This window comes from Equus asinus, chromosome 25, assembly GCF_041296235.1.
Source record: "Equus asinus isolate D_3611 breed Donkey chromosome 25, EquAss-T2T_v2, whole genome shotgun sequence".
NCBI lineage: Eukaryota > Metazoa > Chordata > Mammalia > Perissodactyla > Equidae > Equus > Equus asinus.
In genome coordinates, this window is record NC_091814.1 from 54,213,881 (window position 1) to 54,229,362 (window position 15,482).

Genomic DNA, 15,482 nt, shown 5'->3' on the forward strand with positions numbered 1-15,482 from the left:
ATGTTTCTATATGCACCTCTGGGAGCTTCTGTCCTCTGCCATGACATCACCACCTCTGCCATGACAACAACATGCCTAGGTTGTCACTGCTCCTCCAGCCTGGCCTCCAGAATGAGACCTGTGTTACACAGCCATCCTGACCAACACAAAGACCGATGAGCATGAGAGGAGATCACTGTTTTGTTTTAAGCTATTGAGTACTGAGTTGGCTTGTTATATAGCATTTTTGTGGCTGTAGCTAATTGAGACAGTGGTCAGAGGCAACCTTCGACTTAGGGCTCCCAACATTGGGCCCCATGGGGATGCTCTGAGGCAGCAGAAAGGAGAATTGCCCCTTTCATGGTGAAAATCCTTGACTACGTGGACAAGGAAATCCTAGATTAAGAGAAGGGGAGGGCATGTCACTGCTGACTGTATCTTTTTCTTCCCTGGGATTCTGGCACTTCAGAGGAAGATCAAGATATGACCCCAACCGTAGATATTTCTCGGTAAAGCCTCAAGATATTCCTGGGGGGTCTTGATAAAATAGTAAGGGAAACCCTGCTCTGGACAGTTCTTGGAAGGGCTTAGAAGGTTCCTAGAGAGGAAGCACATGGTGGTTAGAGCACCTGAGAGGGCTAAGGCACACTTAGATGTTTGTCTAGAAGAAGAGGAAAGAGAATTGTAACAGTGTAATACTAGCTACTGCAAAAAACAGACCCACAAATGTATAAAGGCTGGAACACAACAGAAATTTATTTTTCATTTATGTAACGGTCCTTAGTGGGTGTTGCTGGTCCACGGGTGACTCTCCTCCGTGCTGTGATGTGGGGGCTCAGGCTTCTTCTATCTTGTGGCTCTTCCATACTCTTGGGCCTTGTAGTTTTCTTCATCCACTAGAGTGAAGGGGAAAGAGGGAACGGAGACATCACACCCTTTTCTTGGCCCTGAAGTGACGCACATCTCTTTCGCTCACGTTCCATTGGTTAGGATCAGTTACCTGGCCACATTCATATGAGAAGGGGCTGAGAAATGTAGAGCGTGTCTGGGCAGTTACTTTACAGAGACTGCTCCACACATTGAAAAGGGAGCCTGGATTTTTGTCTCTGCCACAAAAAGAAAAGGGATATTTTTCTTTCAACAGTTTAAATATTTCACTCTACTCTTCTTGCTTGCAAGGTTTCTAAAGAGAAGTGCAATGGACTTCTTATCTTTGTTTCTCTATAGGAAAGGTGGTTTTTTTCTCTGGCTTCTTTCAAGATTTTTCTTTTTGTTTTTGATCTTTGTTATATGATATTCCTAGGTGTAGATTTTTTGGTATTTTCCTGCTTGGTAGTCTCTGAGCTCCCTGGTCTGTGGTTTGGAGTCAGTCATTAATTTTGGGAAATTCTCAGCTATTATTACTTCACATATTTCTTCTGTTCCTTTCTCTCTCTTTTCCTTCTGGTATTTCCGTTATGTGTGTGTTATACCTTTTGTAATTTTTCCAATAGTTCTGGGGTTTTTTCCTGTTTGCTTTGCCATTTGGGAAGTTTCTATTGACATATCTTCAAGCTCACTGATCTTTCTTTGGCTGTGTCCGATCTACTGATGAGCCCATCAAAAACGTTCTTCATTTCTCTTGCAGTATTTTTGATTTCTAGAATTTCCTTTTGGTTCTTTCTTAGAGTTTCCATCTTTCTGCTGATTTTACCCATCTTTTTTTGCATGATGTACACTTTTTCGTTAGAGCTTCTAGCATATTAATCATAGTTATTTTAAATTCCCAGTTTGATAATTCCCATATCTCTGCCATGTCTGGATCTAGTGCTAATGCTTACTTTGCTTTTCAAACTGTGTTTTGTGCCTTTTAGGATGCCCTGTATGTTGAACATTTGTATCATGTTGCATGTATGTATGAATTTATGTAGCATGTTGAAAGCAAGGCTGTATTTACTGTTTGCTATAGCTGTAGGTATCAAAGGCTAAAATTTCCTCCAGTGTCTGTTTTTGTCTCCCCTGTTGTCTTTAGATTTCCCCAGAGACTCTTGCTTAAGTAAAGTCTGACGCTTACAATTCTTTTAGCTGTAAGCCCTGTTTCTGTACTAGAGCCCCATTGCTATGTTGGTAAACTGCTGCGGGAGGAGAAGCGTTCTGTGATCTGTGATTAGGTCTCAGTGTTTTCATGAGCCTGTGTCCCAGGCTAGGACCTTCACAAGTGCTTCTCAGCTTCCTCCTTCTTCGCCGGTGAGTGAGACAGAAAGAAGGAGCTGGTTTTGGATGTTTCCCTTCCCCCAGGGCATTTAGGCTCTGGTAAACCCCAAGTTGATTAGGCTCTGGTAAAACAGTTGCCCTTGAAGGCTAAGGCCTTTGTTAAGGAGAACATAGCACTCTGGGCTTATTTTTAAATGGTTAATTTCCTTCTTCTCCTTGCAGGGTGTATCAGGAGATTTTTGTCCCGTATTCACCCTGAGAACCTGGTGGAGCTACTGGAGATAAAACTTAGGAAAGTGTGGGGGCCTCCGGGACTGTTTCGCTCCTCAGCTACTCTAGGCTGAATCTCCAGTAATTAGGCGCTTGTCCTTTATGTGTTCCTCCCAGTCTCCAGATGCAGCTTCTGATTCTCTGTATTTGCCTGTCTCTCTAGTTTTTGGAGTGTCAGTTTGTCCTGTAACCTCACTTCCCTGATGTATCCAAGACTTGTTGATTTTCAGTTTGTTCAGCATTTTTTCTTTTTGTGAGGATGGGAGTGATGACTTCCAAGCTCTTTATATGTCAAACCAGCCAGGGAAGTTACATAAACAGAGTTGGAGATAAGGCTACAGCAACTCTCCCACTTTACCTTTCTGCTCAGGGCTGGCCCAGTCAAGAGCTCGTTTTCTTTTACACCAGTGGTGGTGAGCTCAGTACAGCCCATTCATACTGGTTCTTCTAATCTCTTAGCTTATACATTATGTCTACAACCCTCTCCAACTCTTTTCTAAAATAGTCATTTATTGCTCCTAGTCTCAGCCTCTGAGATGACACAAAATGAATCTAACATAACAGGCTTGTTAATATTTAAAAAATTCTGTTCTAACCCTTCAAGTCTCCTCTGAATATCCCTATTTTCTTCAATAGTTCCTCATAGGGCATGGTTTCAAGTTTTTGTCCATTGAGATTACTTATGATCAATTGTATTTCAGGGTTTTCCTAAGATCTTAGTAATACTATAATCCTCAAAGTAACTTTCCCACATATACTTTTGCACTTTTTTTTGCACTTTTTTCCTTCTTTTTTTTTTCCAAGGAAGATTAGCCCTGAGCTAACATCTGCCAGTCCTCCTCTTTTTTCTGAGGAAGACTGGCCCTGACCTAACATCCATGCCCATCTTCCTCTACTTTATATGTGGGACACCTACCACAGTATGGCTTTTCACATGGTGCCATGTCTACACCTGGGATCTGAACCGGCGAACCCTGGGCCACCAAAGCAGAATGTGTGCACTTAACAGCTATGCCACCAGGCTGGCCCCCCACATGTATTTTTGTATGTATTTATTCCTCTCTTCTTTCCATAGACAGAGGAGCCTCTTTACTGGGAAGGAAAAAGCAAACTAGTTCTTCAGCAGAAAACAAAGTTTTCTCTAGCAGTGGATCCTAGATGAAATTTCTCATGTAGCTTATATAAGGAACACTGAATGATATAATTAAGAATGTCCTCAACAACATTGTTTTAGAAAATGTAGTTTCAGGGTGATGTCAGCATCATGGCAGACTGAGTTCTTCCCTTAGACTCTCCCCCCTAAGATACAATGAAAAGGACGTTCATAAACCAACAGGGGACATTCACACAACACAATAGAGCTGGAGAGCCACACAGCCATCTGTCTGAAGATGGAGGTGCTGGACCCCTGGGAGGAAGTGGAAGGAGGTAAGGGGATCTCCTCTCCCTCCCTGGCAGCAACTTAGGGCACAGGGCCATGTGCATCTCTGAAAGGAGAGGGGCAGCTCTCTGTGGAATACCTTCACTCTCCAAGTTGCCTCCTACCTGTGGGAAAGCTCCACACAGAGGAGGCAAAGCAATTGCAGAGGTGTCTTCATCAAGCCAGCACCTCAGGAGGGCAGAAAGCGAGGGCAAACTGAGAACACCCCAGGATCGTGTGCTTGAAGGAAAGCGCCCCTCCTGCTGCCTGGTGCACCAGCTCCGCCAGTGGGCCAGAGCAAGGGAATCCCACCAGAGCACATGCGCATATGTTTGTAAAGCGGCACCTGTGAGCGAGCAATCGCAGACAGGCCCTATCAGCATAGATTCCAAAGGTCAGGCAGAGATACAAGGAATTACAGGGGGCTCAGAAACACAGCTCCTTCCCCCCCTTCCCCCAGTGGCAGCAGGTGGAATCTGCGACTAGGTACTACCAATGTGCAAAGGCACAAATCCACTGCATCAAATAGTAAGAGGTACATTAATACACAGACCAGAAGGAAAATGACAAGCACCCAGAAATCAGTCCTGAAGGCTCAAAATTTATAATCTAAATGACAGAGCATTCAAAATAGCTATCATAAAAAAATTCAATGAGTTACAAGAAAACTCAGACAGTCCAATGAACTTAGGAATAAAATTGATGAAGAGGGAATCCTTCACAAAGGAGATTGAAACCATTAAAAAAAAAAAAACCCCAATTATAAATGTTGGAGATGAAGAACACAATGAACAAGATAAAGAAAAATCTGGAATCCTTAAAAAACAGAGCTGATATAACAGAGGACAGAATTAGTGATTTAGAGGACAGGAAAATAGAAATGCTTCAGATGGAGGAGGAGAGAGAGAACTAAGACAAAAGAGAAATGAAAAAATTCTATGAGAAATATCTGACTCAATTAGAAAATGCAACGTAAGGATTATAGGTATTCCAGAGGAAGAATGGAGGGAGAAAGGAGCAGAGAGCTTGTCCAAAGAAATAATAGCTGAGAACTTCCCAAACCTCAGGAAGGAGCTGGAATTACATGTAAATGAAGAGAATAGAATTCCTAATTACATCTATATAAAAACACCTTCTCCCAGGCATGTATTAGTAAAACTGGCAAAAGTCAATGACAAATAAAAAGTTAGTAAGGGCAATAAGGCAGAAGAGAATGACCTACAGAGGAACCCCCATCAGGCTTTCAGCAAATTTCTCAGCAGAAACCTTACAGGCTAGGAGAGAATGAAATGACACATTCAAAATTCTGAAAGACAAAAACTTGCAGCCAAGAATACTCTATCTGGTGAAAATATTCTTCACATACAATGAAGAAATAAAAACTCTCCCAGATAAACAAAAGCTGAGGGAGTTCATCACCACAAGACCCGCCTCCCCTCTACAAGAAGTGATCAAGGAGGCCCTCATATCTGAAAAAAAAGGGATTACAAAACCTGAGCAGGGAAATAAATAGACTAAATCAGAAAATTATGGCTCTCTATCAGAAAAGGTCAGCAAATAATTATAATACTAAAGACAAAGGAAAGGAAAGCATCAAAAATAACTATAATCACTTCATTTTAATCACAAACTCACTATACAAAACAGAATAAGTTGTGACAACATTGAGTTAGACGGGGAAGAGGAAAGAGATGGAACCTGCTTAGAGTAAGAAAATAAGAGGCTATCAGAAAACGGACTATCTCATCTACGAGATCTTTTATACAAACCTCATGATAACCACTAAACAAAAAATCAGAACAGAGACATAAATGATAAATAAAGAGAAAACTGAGAAAACCATCATAGAGAGTCACCAAACTGAATTGGCAGTTGGAAGTACACAGGATGAGAAACAAGGGAAATACAGAGCAACCAGGATGCAAGTGATAAAATGGCAGTATTAAGCCCTCGTATATCAATAATCACTCTAAGTGTAAATGGATTCAATTCTCCATTCCTAAGACACAGAGTGGTGGGATGGATTAAAAAGCAAGAGCTGACAATATGCTGCCTCCGGGAAACACATCTCAGCTTTAAAGACAAACACTGGCTCAGAGTCAAGGGATGGAAGACAATATTCTAAGCTAATGGCAAACAAAAGAAAGCAGGTCTTGCCATACTTGTATCAGACAAGGATAAAAAAGACAATGAGAGACAAAGAGGGGCAGTACATCATGATAAAAGGGACACTCCACCAAGAGGACATAAAACTTATAAATATATATGCACATAACACAGGGGCACCAAAGTACATAAAGCAACTATTAACAAACCTAAAAAAGGATGTTAACAGCAACACAATAATAATAGGGGACCTTAACACTCCACTTACATCAATGGACAATTGATGTAGCAATTGTATTCCTTGGTGTAACAAGGAAATGGTGGAATTAAATGAAAAACTAGACCAGAAGGACTTAATAGATATATATAGAACACTTGATCCAAAAACAGCAGAATACCATTCTAAAGTGAACACAGAACGTTCTCAAGGATAGACCATATGTTGGGAAACAAGGCAAGCCTCAATAAATTTAAGAAGATTGAAATAATATCAAGTACCTTTTCTGACCATAATGCAATGAAACTAGAAATCAACTACAAGAAAAAAGCTGGAAAAGTGACAAATATTTGGAGACTACACAACATGCTACTGAACAACCAATGGATCATTGAAGAAATTGAAGGAGATATCAAAAAATATCTGGAGACAAATGAAAATGAAAATACACCATACCAACTCAAATTGGATGCAGCGAAAGTGGTCCTAAGAGGGAAATTCATGGCAATATAGGCCCACCTTAAAAAGCAAGAAAAATCTCAAATAAGCAATTTTCAACTACACCTAAAAGAACTAGACAAAGGAGAACAAACAAAGCCCAAAATAAGCAGAAGGATGGGAAAATAATAAAAATTAGAGCAAAAATAAATGAAATTGAAACAAAAAAACAGTGGAAAGAATTAATGAAACTAAGAGCTGGTTCTTTGAGAAGATAAACAAAATTGACAAACCCTTAGCCAGACTCAATAAGAAAAGAAGACAGAAGGCTCAGATAAATAAAATTAGAAATGAAAGAGGAGAAATTACAAGAGATACCACAGAAATACAAAGGAATATAAGAGAATACTATGAATAACTATATGCCAACAAATTGGACAATGTAGAAGAAATGGATAAATTCTTAGACTCATACAACCTCCCAAAACTGAATCAAGATGAAATAGAGAAACTGAATAGGCCAATCCCAAGTAAAGAAATTGAGACAGCAATCAAAAACCTCCCCAAAAATAAAAGTCCAGGACCAGATGGCTACTTTGGAGAATTCCACCAAACGTTCAAAGATTTAATATCTATCTATCTCAAACTATTCTTAAAAATTGAAGAAGATGGAACACTTCTTTTTTTTTTTCTTTAATTTTATTTTTTCTCCCCAAAGCCCCTGGTACACAGTTGTATATTCTTTGTTGTGGGTCCTTCTAGTTGTGGCATGTGGGACACTGCTTCAGTGTGGCTTGATGAGCAGTGCCATGTCCGCGCCCAGGACTTGAACCAACGAAACACTGGGCCACCTGCAGTGGAGCGCGTGAACTTAACCACTCGGCCACAGGGCCAGCCCCATAATGGAACACTTCGTAACACATTCTACAAGGACAACATCACCCTGATCCCAAAGCCAGACAAAGACAACACAAAGAAGGAAAATTACAAGCCAATATTGCTGATGAACATGGATGAAATAATTCTCGACAAAATATTGGCAAACTGAATACAGCAATACATTAAAAGGATCATACACCATGATCAAGTGGGATTTATACCAGGGTTGCAGGGATGGTTCAATATCTGCAAATCAATGTGGTACACCACATTAACAAAATGAGGAATGAAAACCACATGATCATCTCAATAGATGCAGAGAAATCATTTGACAAAGAGCCAAGATCCATTTATGATAAAAAGTCTCAATAACATGGATATAGAAACGAGGTACCTCAACATAATAAATGCCGTATATGAAAAACCCACAGCCAACATCATACGCAACAGGGAAAACCTGAAGTCCATCCCTCTGAGAACAGGAACCAGATAAGGGTGTCCATTCTTGCCATTCTTATTCAACATAGTATTGGAAGTTTTGTCCAGAGCAATTAGGCAGGAAAAAGAAATAAAGGGTATCCAAATTGGCAAAGAAGAAGTGAAACTCACTGTTTGCAGATGAAATGATTTTATATATAGAAAACCCTAAAGAATCCATTGGAAAACTATTTGAGATAATCAATAACTATAGCAAAGTTTCAGGATACAAACCCAACTTTCAAAAATCAGTTGCATTTCTATACTCTAATAATGAGCTAACAGAAAGAGAACTCAAGAATACAATCCCATTTACAATTGCAACAAAAAGAATAAAATATCTAGGAATAAATTTAACCAAAGTGGTTAAAGACCTATACAATGAAAACTATAAGACATTATTGAAAGAAATCGATGATGACGTAAAGAAATGGAATGATATTCCATGCACATGGATTGGAAGAATCAACATAGTCAAAATGTCCATACTACTCAAGCAATCTACAGATTCAGTGCAATTCTAATCAGAATCCCAATGACGTTCTTCATGGAAATAGAACAAAGAATCTTAAAATTCACATGGGGCAACAAAAGACCCCAAATCCTGAGAAAAAAGAACAAAGCTGGAGGTATCACAGTCCTTAACTTCAAAATATACTACAAAGCTATAGTAATCAAAACAGCATGGTATTGGTACAAAAACAGACACACAGATCAATAAAACAGAATTGAAAGCCCAGAAATAAAACCGCTCATCTACAGAGAGCTAATCTTCAACAAAGGAGCTAAGAACATACAATGGAGAAAGGAAAGTCTCTTCAATAAAGGGTGTTGGGATAACTGGACAGCCACATGCAAAAGAATGAAAGTAGACCATTACCTTTTGCCGTACATGAAAATTAACTCAAAATGGATTAAAGACTTGAAGTTAAGATGTGAAACCATAAAACTCCTGGGAGAAAATATAGGCAGTACAATCTTTGACACTGGTCTTAGAAGGCTCTTTTCGAATACCATTCTACTCAGGCAAGGGAAACTAAAGAAAAAATAAGCAAATGGGACTTCATCAGACTAAAGGTCTTCTGCAAGGCAAAGGAAATCATGAACAAAATGAAAAGACAACCCCCCAACTGAGAGAAAATATTTGCAAATCATTTATCCGACAGGGGTTAATCTCCAAAATATATAAAGAACTCACACAAATCAACAACAAAAATCCAAACAACCCAAATAAAAAATGGGCAGAGTATCTGAACAGACATTTTTCCAAAGAAGATATACAGATAGCCAACAGGAACATGAAAAGATGTTCAACATCACTAATCATCAGGGAAATGCAAATCAAAACTACAATGAGATATAACCTTACACTTGTTAGAATGGCTATACTCAACAAGACAAAACATAACAAATGTTGGAGAGGATGTGGAGAAAAGGAAACTCTCATATACTGCTGGTGGCAATGCAAACTGGTGCAGCCACTATGAAAACAGTATGGAAATTTCTCAAAAAATTAAAAATAGGGTCTGGCCTTGTGGCTGAGTGGTTAAGTTTGCGCACTCTGCTTTGGTGGCCCAGGGTTTCGCCAGTTTGGGTCCTGAGCACGGACCTAGCACTGCTCATCAAGCCATGCTGAGGTGGTGTCCCACATAGCAGAACTAGAAGGACCCACAACTAGAATATACAACTATGTACTGGGGGGCTTTGGGGAGAAGAAGAAAAATAAAAAGTTTAAAAAAATTAGCAATAGAAATACCGTATCACCCAGCTATCCTACTACTGGGTATTTACCCAAAGAACTTGAAATCAACAGTTCAAGGAGACTTATGCACCCCTATGTTCATTGTGGCATTATTCACAATAGCCAAGATGTGGAAGCAACCCAAGTACCCATTGACTAATGACTGGATAATTAAGATGTGGTATATATATACAATGGAATACTACTCAGCCATAAAAAAGACAAAATCATCTCATTTGTAACAACATGGATAGACATTGAGGGTATTATGTTAAATGAAATAAGCCAGACAGAGAAAGACAAACACAATATGATTTCACTCATGTGTGGAAGATAAACTATCACATGGACAAAGAGAACAGACCAGAGGGGAAGGGGGTTGGGAGATACGCATAAGGGATAAAGGGGCACATATATATGGTGACTGACAAATAATAATGTACAACTGAAATTTCACAACATTATGAACGATTATGACCTCAAAAAAAAACTTAAAAAGCAAGTTTTTAAAATGTAGTCTCAAAATTCGAATAGTGTGGTGGTCTGCTTTTGCTGTACAACAATGGGATGTTAGTGGACATAATGTAAGCACTGAATTGACCTGTGCATGTACAGCTGGGACTTGCCTCTGGTGCTCCAGCGATTGGCAATGCAGAGTTTCCCCTGGGTAGCTGCTCCCTCAGCCTGGTTTCCAGACAACAGTATGATGAGAAGCCCTTAGCCCAACCCAGAGCCTGGAGCCAAGCTCAACCAATCTGCTGCCTGAAGCAGAGCTGCCAGTGGAGCCCAGCCTATTCATCTGATCCACAGTTGACCTGAAGACCAATGAACATAAAAATAAATGGTTGTTGTTATAAACCACGGGGTTTTGGGGATGGGAGCAGGCTGAAGGATCAGTTACCCAGAGAAAGCTCTTCACTGCAGATCACTGAAGCATAAGAGGCAAGCCCCATTGTGCAAGTTCTTGTCAAATCCTCTGCTCATATTAAGTTCACTAACATCCCATTGGTCAAAGCAAGTCACATGACCAAGCCCAAAGTCAAGAGCTGGAGAAATACACTCTGTCCACCATGAGCCCATGGTAAAGGTGTTGTCTCAGTCTGCTCACGCTGCCTTAACAATATACTGTAGATTGGGTGCCTTAACCAACAGACATTTATTTCTCACAGTTCTAGAGGCTGGGAAGTTGGAGATCAAGATGCTGGCAAGGTAGGTTTCATTCTGAAGCCTCTTCCCTTGGCTTATAGATGACTCCCATCTCACTGTGTGCTCACGTGGACTTTCCTTCATGTTGCATGTGGAAAGAGAGAGCAAGATCTCTCTCTTTTCCTCTTCTTATAAGGCCACCAGCCCTATTAGATTAGGGACCCACCCTTATGACCTCATATAACTGTAATTACCTCCCAAAGACCCTTCAACCAAATACAGTCATGTTGGGGGTTGAGACTTCAACATATGAGTTTTGAGCAGACACAATTCAGTGCATAGTATGTGTCAATGTATCATATCACCACAAGGGAGTAAATAATTGAAACCAATAATTCAGTCTACAAAATTATTCATGACCCTCCTTCATACAAAATACCAATTACAAGATCCCCCCAAGTCTCATCTAATCACAGCATCTGCTCAAAGTTCAGATTTTCATGACTTAGATCAGGTCTGCTTGATGAGGAAACCTGTGAACTAAGAGGCCAAGTTAACTCCTTGCTACCCCTGCATACCCTATGTGGAGTGGTGGTGCAGGGATGGGATAACCACAATAAACATTTGATTTGAAAAGGGGGAAGAATGGGAGGCTGAACAGTCATATTCACAGCAATTCTGAAAGTCCGCTGGGCAAGTGTCATCAGGTCCCCTGTCCTGGGGGCGGGGAATGGCCCTTGGTTCGGCGCTGGGTCTGCTCGGTGGAGTGACTCCAAAGTTCATTATTCTTCACCACTGTGGCTCCACCCTCTGGGAGGTCCTTCATTTTCCATCACTCTCCTTAGCCTCTTCTGAAGAGGCCATGGTAGAATATGCCCTTCTCGGTAAGAGGGCAGCCTTCTTAGCCTGCTCCCTGCCTTTACAAGATGGGAGCTCATGGATCCTTTTACATCTTGAACAGACTCTGGGTTTTCTTTTTGTAGTTCAGGTTTGTGGGGCACTTTTTGCCAACACAGCTCTTTTAAAAACTTTGTGAATTTTCTAAGTATTTGATTACAATCTACATCATGTGCCCAAAGCCACATCTACTACTCTTTTGGGGATATGGCTCTTTTTCTCTAGACACAGTTAAGGACATTTTGGGCACTTCAGTCTTCTGGACCAAGGCTTTTAATATTTCTCACAGTCTTTTTGTGCAGCTGAAAGGATCTATGCTATGATCCCTTAGTCCCCTCCAAGGTCTTGAGAGAGAACCATACCTTTGATTTGGTCTTTTCCTTGAGGCTGTGTTTTAATGGCTGCTCCTGTGATTTGATGAGAAATAGTTTCATTTTTCCAACTCTGCAATTTCTGTGATCTCTATATTCCCTCTAAATTCTGCGTGAAATCTGGACAGCTCACTCCTCAGCTGTCATTGCCCCAGCACTTTATCAAAAGCAGCTAGGAGCAGCCAGTTCACGGCCAACAGTCTGCCCTAAAACTTCAGCCCTCAACTGTTTCGCTAGGTACATTATCTGTCTTTCAAGTAACTACAGGTGACAGTTTACCACTACCTCACAAGGGCATCATTTTCCAGCTTCTCCTAACAATTTCTGGGCCACCTGCTTCCCAGTCCCAAACATCCCTTTACGTTTTTGTTATAGCAGCAGCTTACTTCCAGATACAAACGTCTGTATTAGTCAGCTTTAGCTGTATAGCAAACTACTCCAAAACTCAGTGTCTTACAGTAATAAGCATTTATTTTTACGCTCACTGACCTGCATGTCAACTGTTGTTTAGCTGATCTCAGTGGGCCCCTGTGTCCAGGCAGAGGGTTGGCTGCATGTGGTTCCACCTTGTGGGCTGGGCTCGGGTGTGCTCGTGTGTTTTCACTTTAGGTTCCAGACTGAAGGGGCAGCCGCTACTAGAAGGAAGCTCTTCTCATGGTGGATTACTGGAACACGGGATGGCAAGACCCTGTGTACAAGCACATTTCAAGTCTTCACTTATTTACTAGGAGCCCACGGGCCAAGGCAAGTCATGCCACCAGCCCAAAGTCAAGGGGCAGAGAAACATACATCCTGCCTACCTTGAGGCCCTGGCAAGGGTGAGGGTGTAAAATACTACCACAAAGGCATAAAGAATTGGGACCAATAACTCATAGTAATTTATCACATGCAGCTATTTTTTTCACTTGTTTTTCTGCAGATTCCCTGTTATTGGGACCCTGAATGATGTGGTGCTAAGATCTATGGGGAGGAGAAGCATTCCATAAGCCTATGATGAGATCTCAGTCTTTTTAATGAGCCTGTGTTCCTGGGCTGTGAACTTCAGAAGTGCTGCTCAGCTTTCCCACCTTTCCCCCTTAAGTGAGACAGGAAGAGGGGCTGGAGTTGGGTATCTCCCATCTCCCAGGTCAGTTAGGCTCTGGTAAAACCCAAGTTGGTTAGGCTTTGGCAAAATAGTTCCTCTTGAAGGCAGGCCTTTGTTAAGATGAACAGTACGCTATGGACTTAATTCAAAATGGCTACTTGTCCCCTCCCCTTGAGAGAAACATGAGGGGAATTTTCTCTTATCTTCCTTCTGAGGACGCAGTGGGGCACCTAAAGGTAAAATTTAGGAATGTTTATGGGCTCCACTAAGACTGGGCCCCCGGGATTTTTAACTTGCAAGCTTGTCTACATTTAGTCTCCAGCAAGGGTTTCTACCCATACTGGCTTCGGTGGTAGGTTTCTGCTCCCAGTAAGCTGTGGTTCTCTATATTCACCTATCTCTCTCATTTTTAGTGTGGTCACTTGCCTTGTGACCTCTTTTATGACAGATCTAAGAAGAGTTGTTGATTTTCAGTATGTTCAGTGTTTTTCTTATGATGATGGGAATGACCACTTCCAGGCTCTTTACTTGTCAGACCAGAAACTGCTTTTCTTATTAGGAAAACAAAAACTTTTACTCATAGAAAAGAATAATGATCATTTGACATTCTCATCACACACATGTAACTCCTGAATATGGCTGTTTCTTAGGGAAAGTTGAGAGAATAACAACAAAATGTAAATCATTGAAGATGATTCAGTAGGGTGGTAAATGGATGATGTTTACTATTTATCCCTTAGATGTCTGAATCTTGATTTAAGGAGAGAATTTAAAGATTTTGGAAGAGTAGATAGAAGCTTATTTGTCAGACAGTCTTCTCTGAGTATCACTGTCCCCAGCCTAGCTTTCGCTAGGAGCTGGAAAGGAGACAATTTACTAATGAGAGACTGAAATGCTAGGGTCTCATTTTGTCCACTGGAAGATTGCATACGCTTTGGAATCCACCTCAGCTGAGGGAGAGTTGACATCCAATTACGAAATTACGAAAATTAAGTGATCTTGATAGAAGGGCACCTGTAGGCAAGGCGAGACTTTCTTTATGAAATAATTTTAGATCCCTTTCGGCTCCTACTTGGTAGAATCCTTAAAGTTCTAAATCTCAAGCATGGTAGAATAATTTTGGCCTTGAAAAATTTTAAAGCAGATGTTAACAGTGGTCCTACAGAGGTTACAGAGAAATAATCTTCCTGTGAATCATCTGGTGGATCATTTCTATCAGCATAAAAGCATGTTCCAATAGCTCTCATTTTTTTAAAAAAAAACCCTCTTTACCTCTTGTCTCCCTCCATGTACCTTCTCTTCACTCTCCTTTACCACAAATCCCTTTGAGTTGTCTGTTCTCACTGTTACCTATGCTCTCTCCCACATTCCTTGTGAATACCCTCCAATCGTGTTTTCTCCCCTAATACTCTTCTGCAACAGAGCTGGCCAAGGTCATCAGTAAATCCTATGTTGCTAAATTAAATGACCAATTCTTAGTCTGCATCTTACTTGGCTATGGTAGATTGTTACATTACTATCCCATTAAAGAGTCATTCCTCTCAGGATCCACCCCTGTGCGGTCTCCTTCCACATCAACTCTGAACTTGGCAGCGGGGCTTGTTTTGACCAATGGGGCGTGAGCAAGTCTGAAGCAAGCTGAAGCTTGATAAATACTTGTGCATTGATACTTGCTTTCTTAGAGCCCTGTGGCCAAGAAAACAAGTCTGTGCGATCCTGCTGAAGAGGTGATAGGGAGGAGAATGAAGGTGCAGCAGCCCAGACTGGCCACCAGATCTATGAATGAGGTCATTAGGAAAGAGCCAGCTGCCAGCCAACCTGTTGTCTGACTGTAGCTGCTTAAGTGACTCAAGCAAGACCATCAGAAGTGCTGCTTAGGAGTGGTGTCAGCATCATGGTGGTGTAAGACATTTTTCCTTTTAATCTCCCCTTTTAAACAATGAAACAGACATCCGTCCACAAAAGCACCTTTGTGGATGTTTTGGGATCTAGCACCATATGCCAAGGGACCTAGGAGGAGTCTTGTCAGCCTGCATATCCAGTAATAGGCAGACAGAACTTGGGATGGGCTGTAGAAGCAGGGGAGCCAGCAAAGCTGCCCAGACTTCTCTTCACAGTCAGTAAAAACATGAACAGTGTTGACCTGGGTAGATACCCACACATGGGAGAGAATTTGCAGAAGTCTAGCCTTCCTGAGGGGAGATTCCAACACACACTTCTAGAAAAACAAATATGAGTTTGGTTGCAATGTAGGTAGTGGTAAG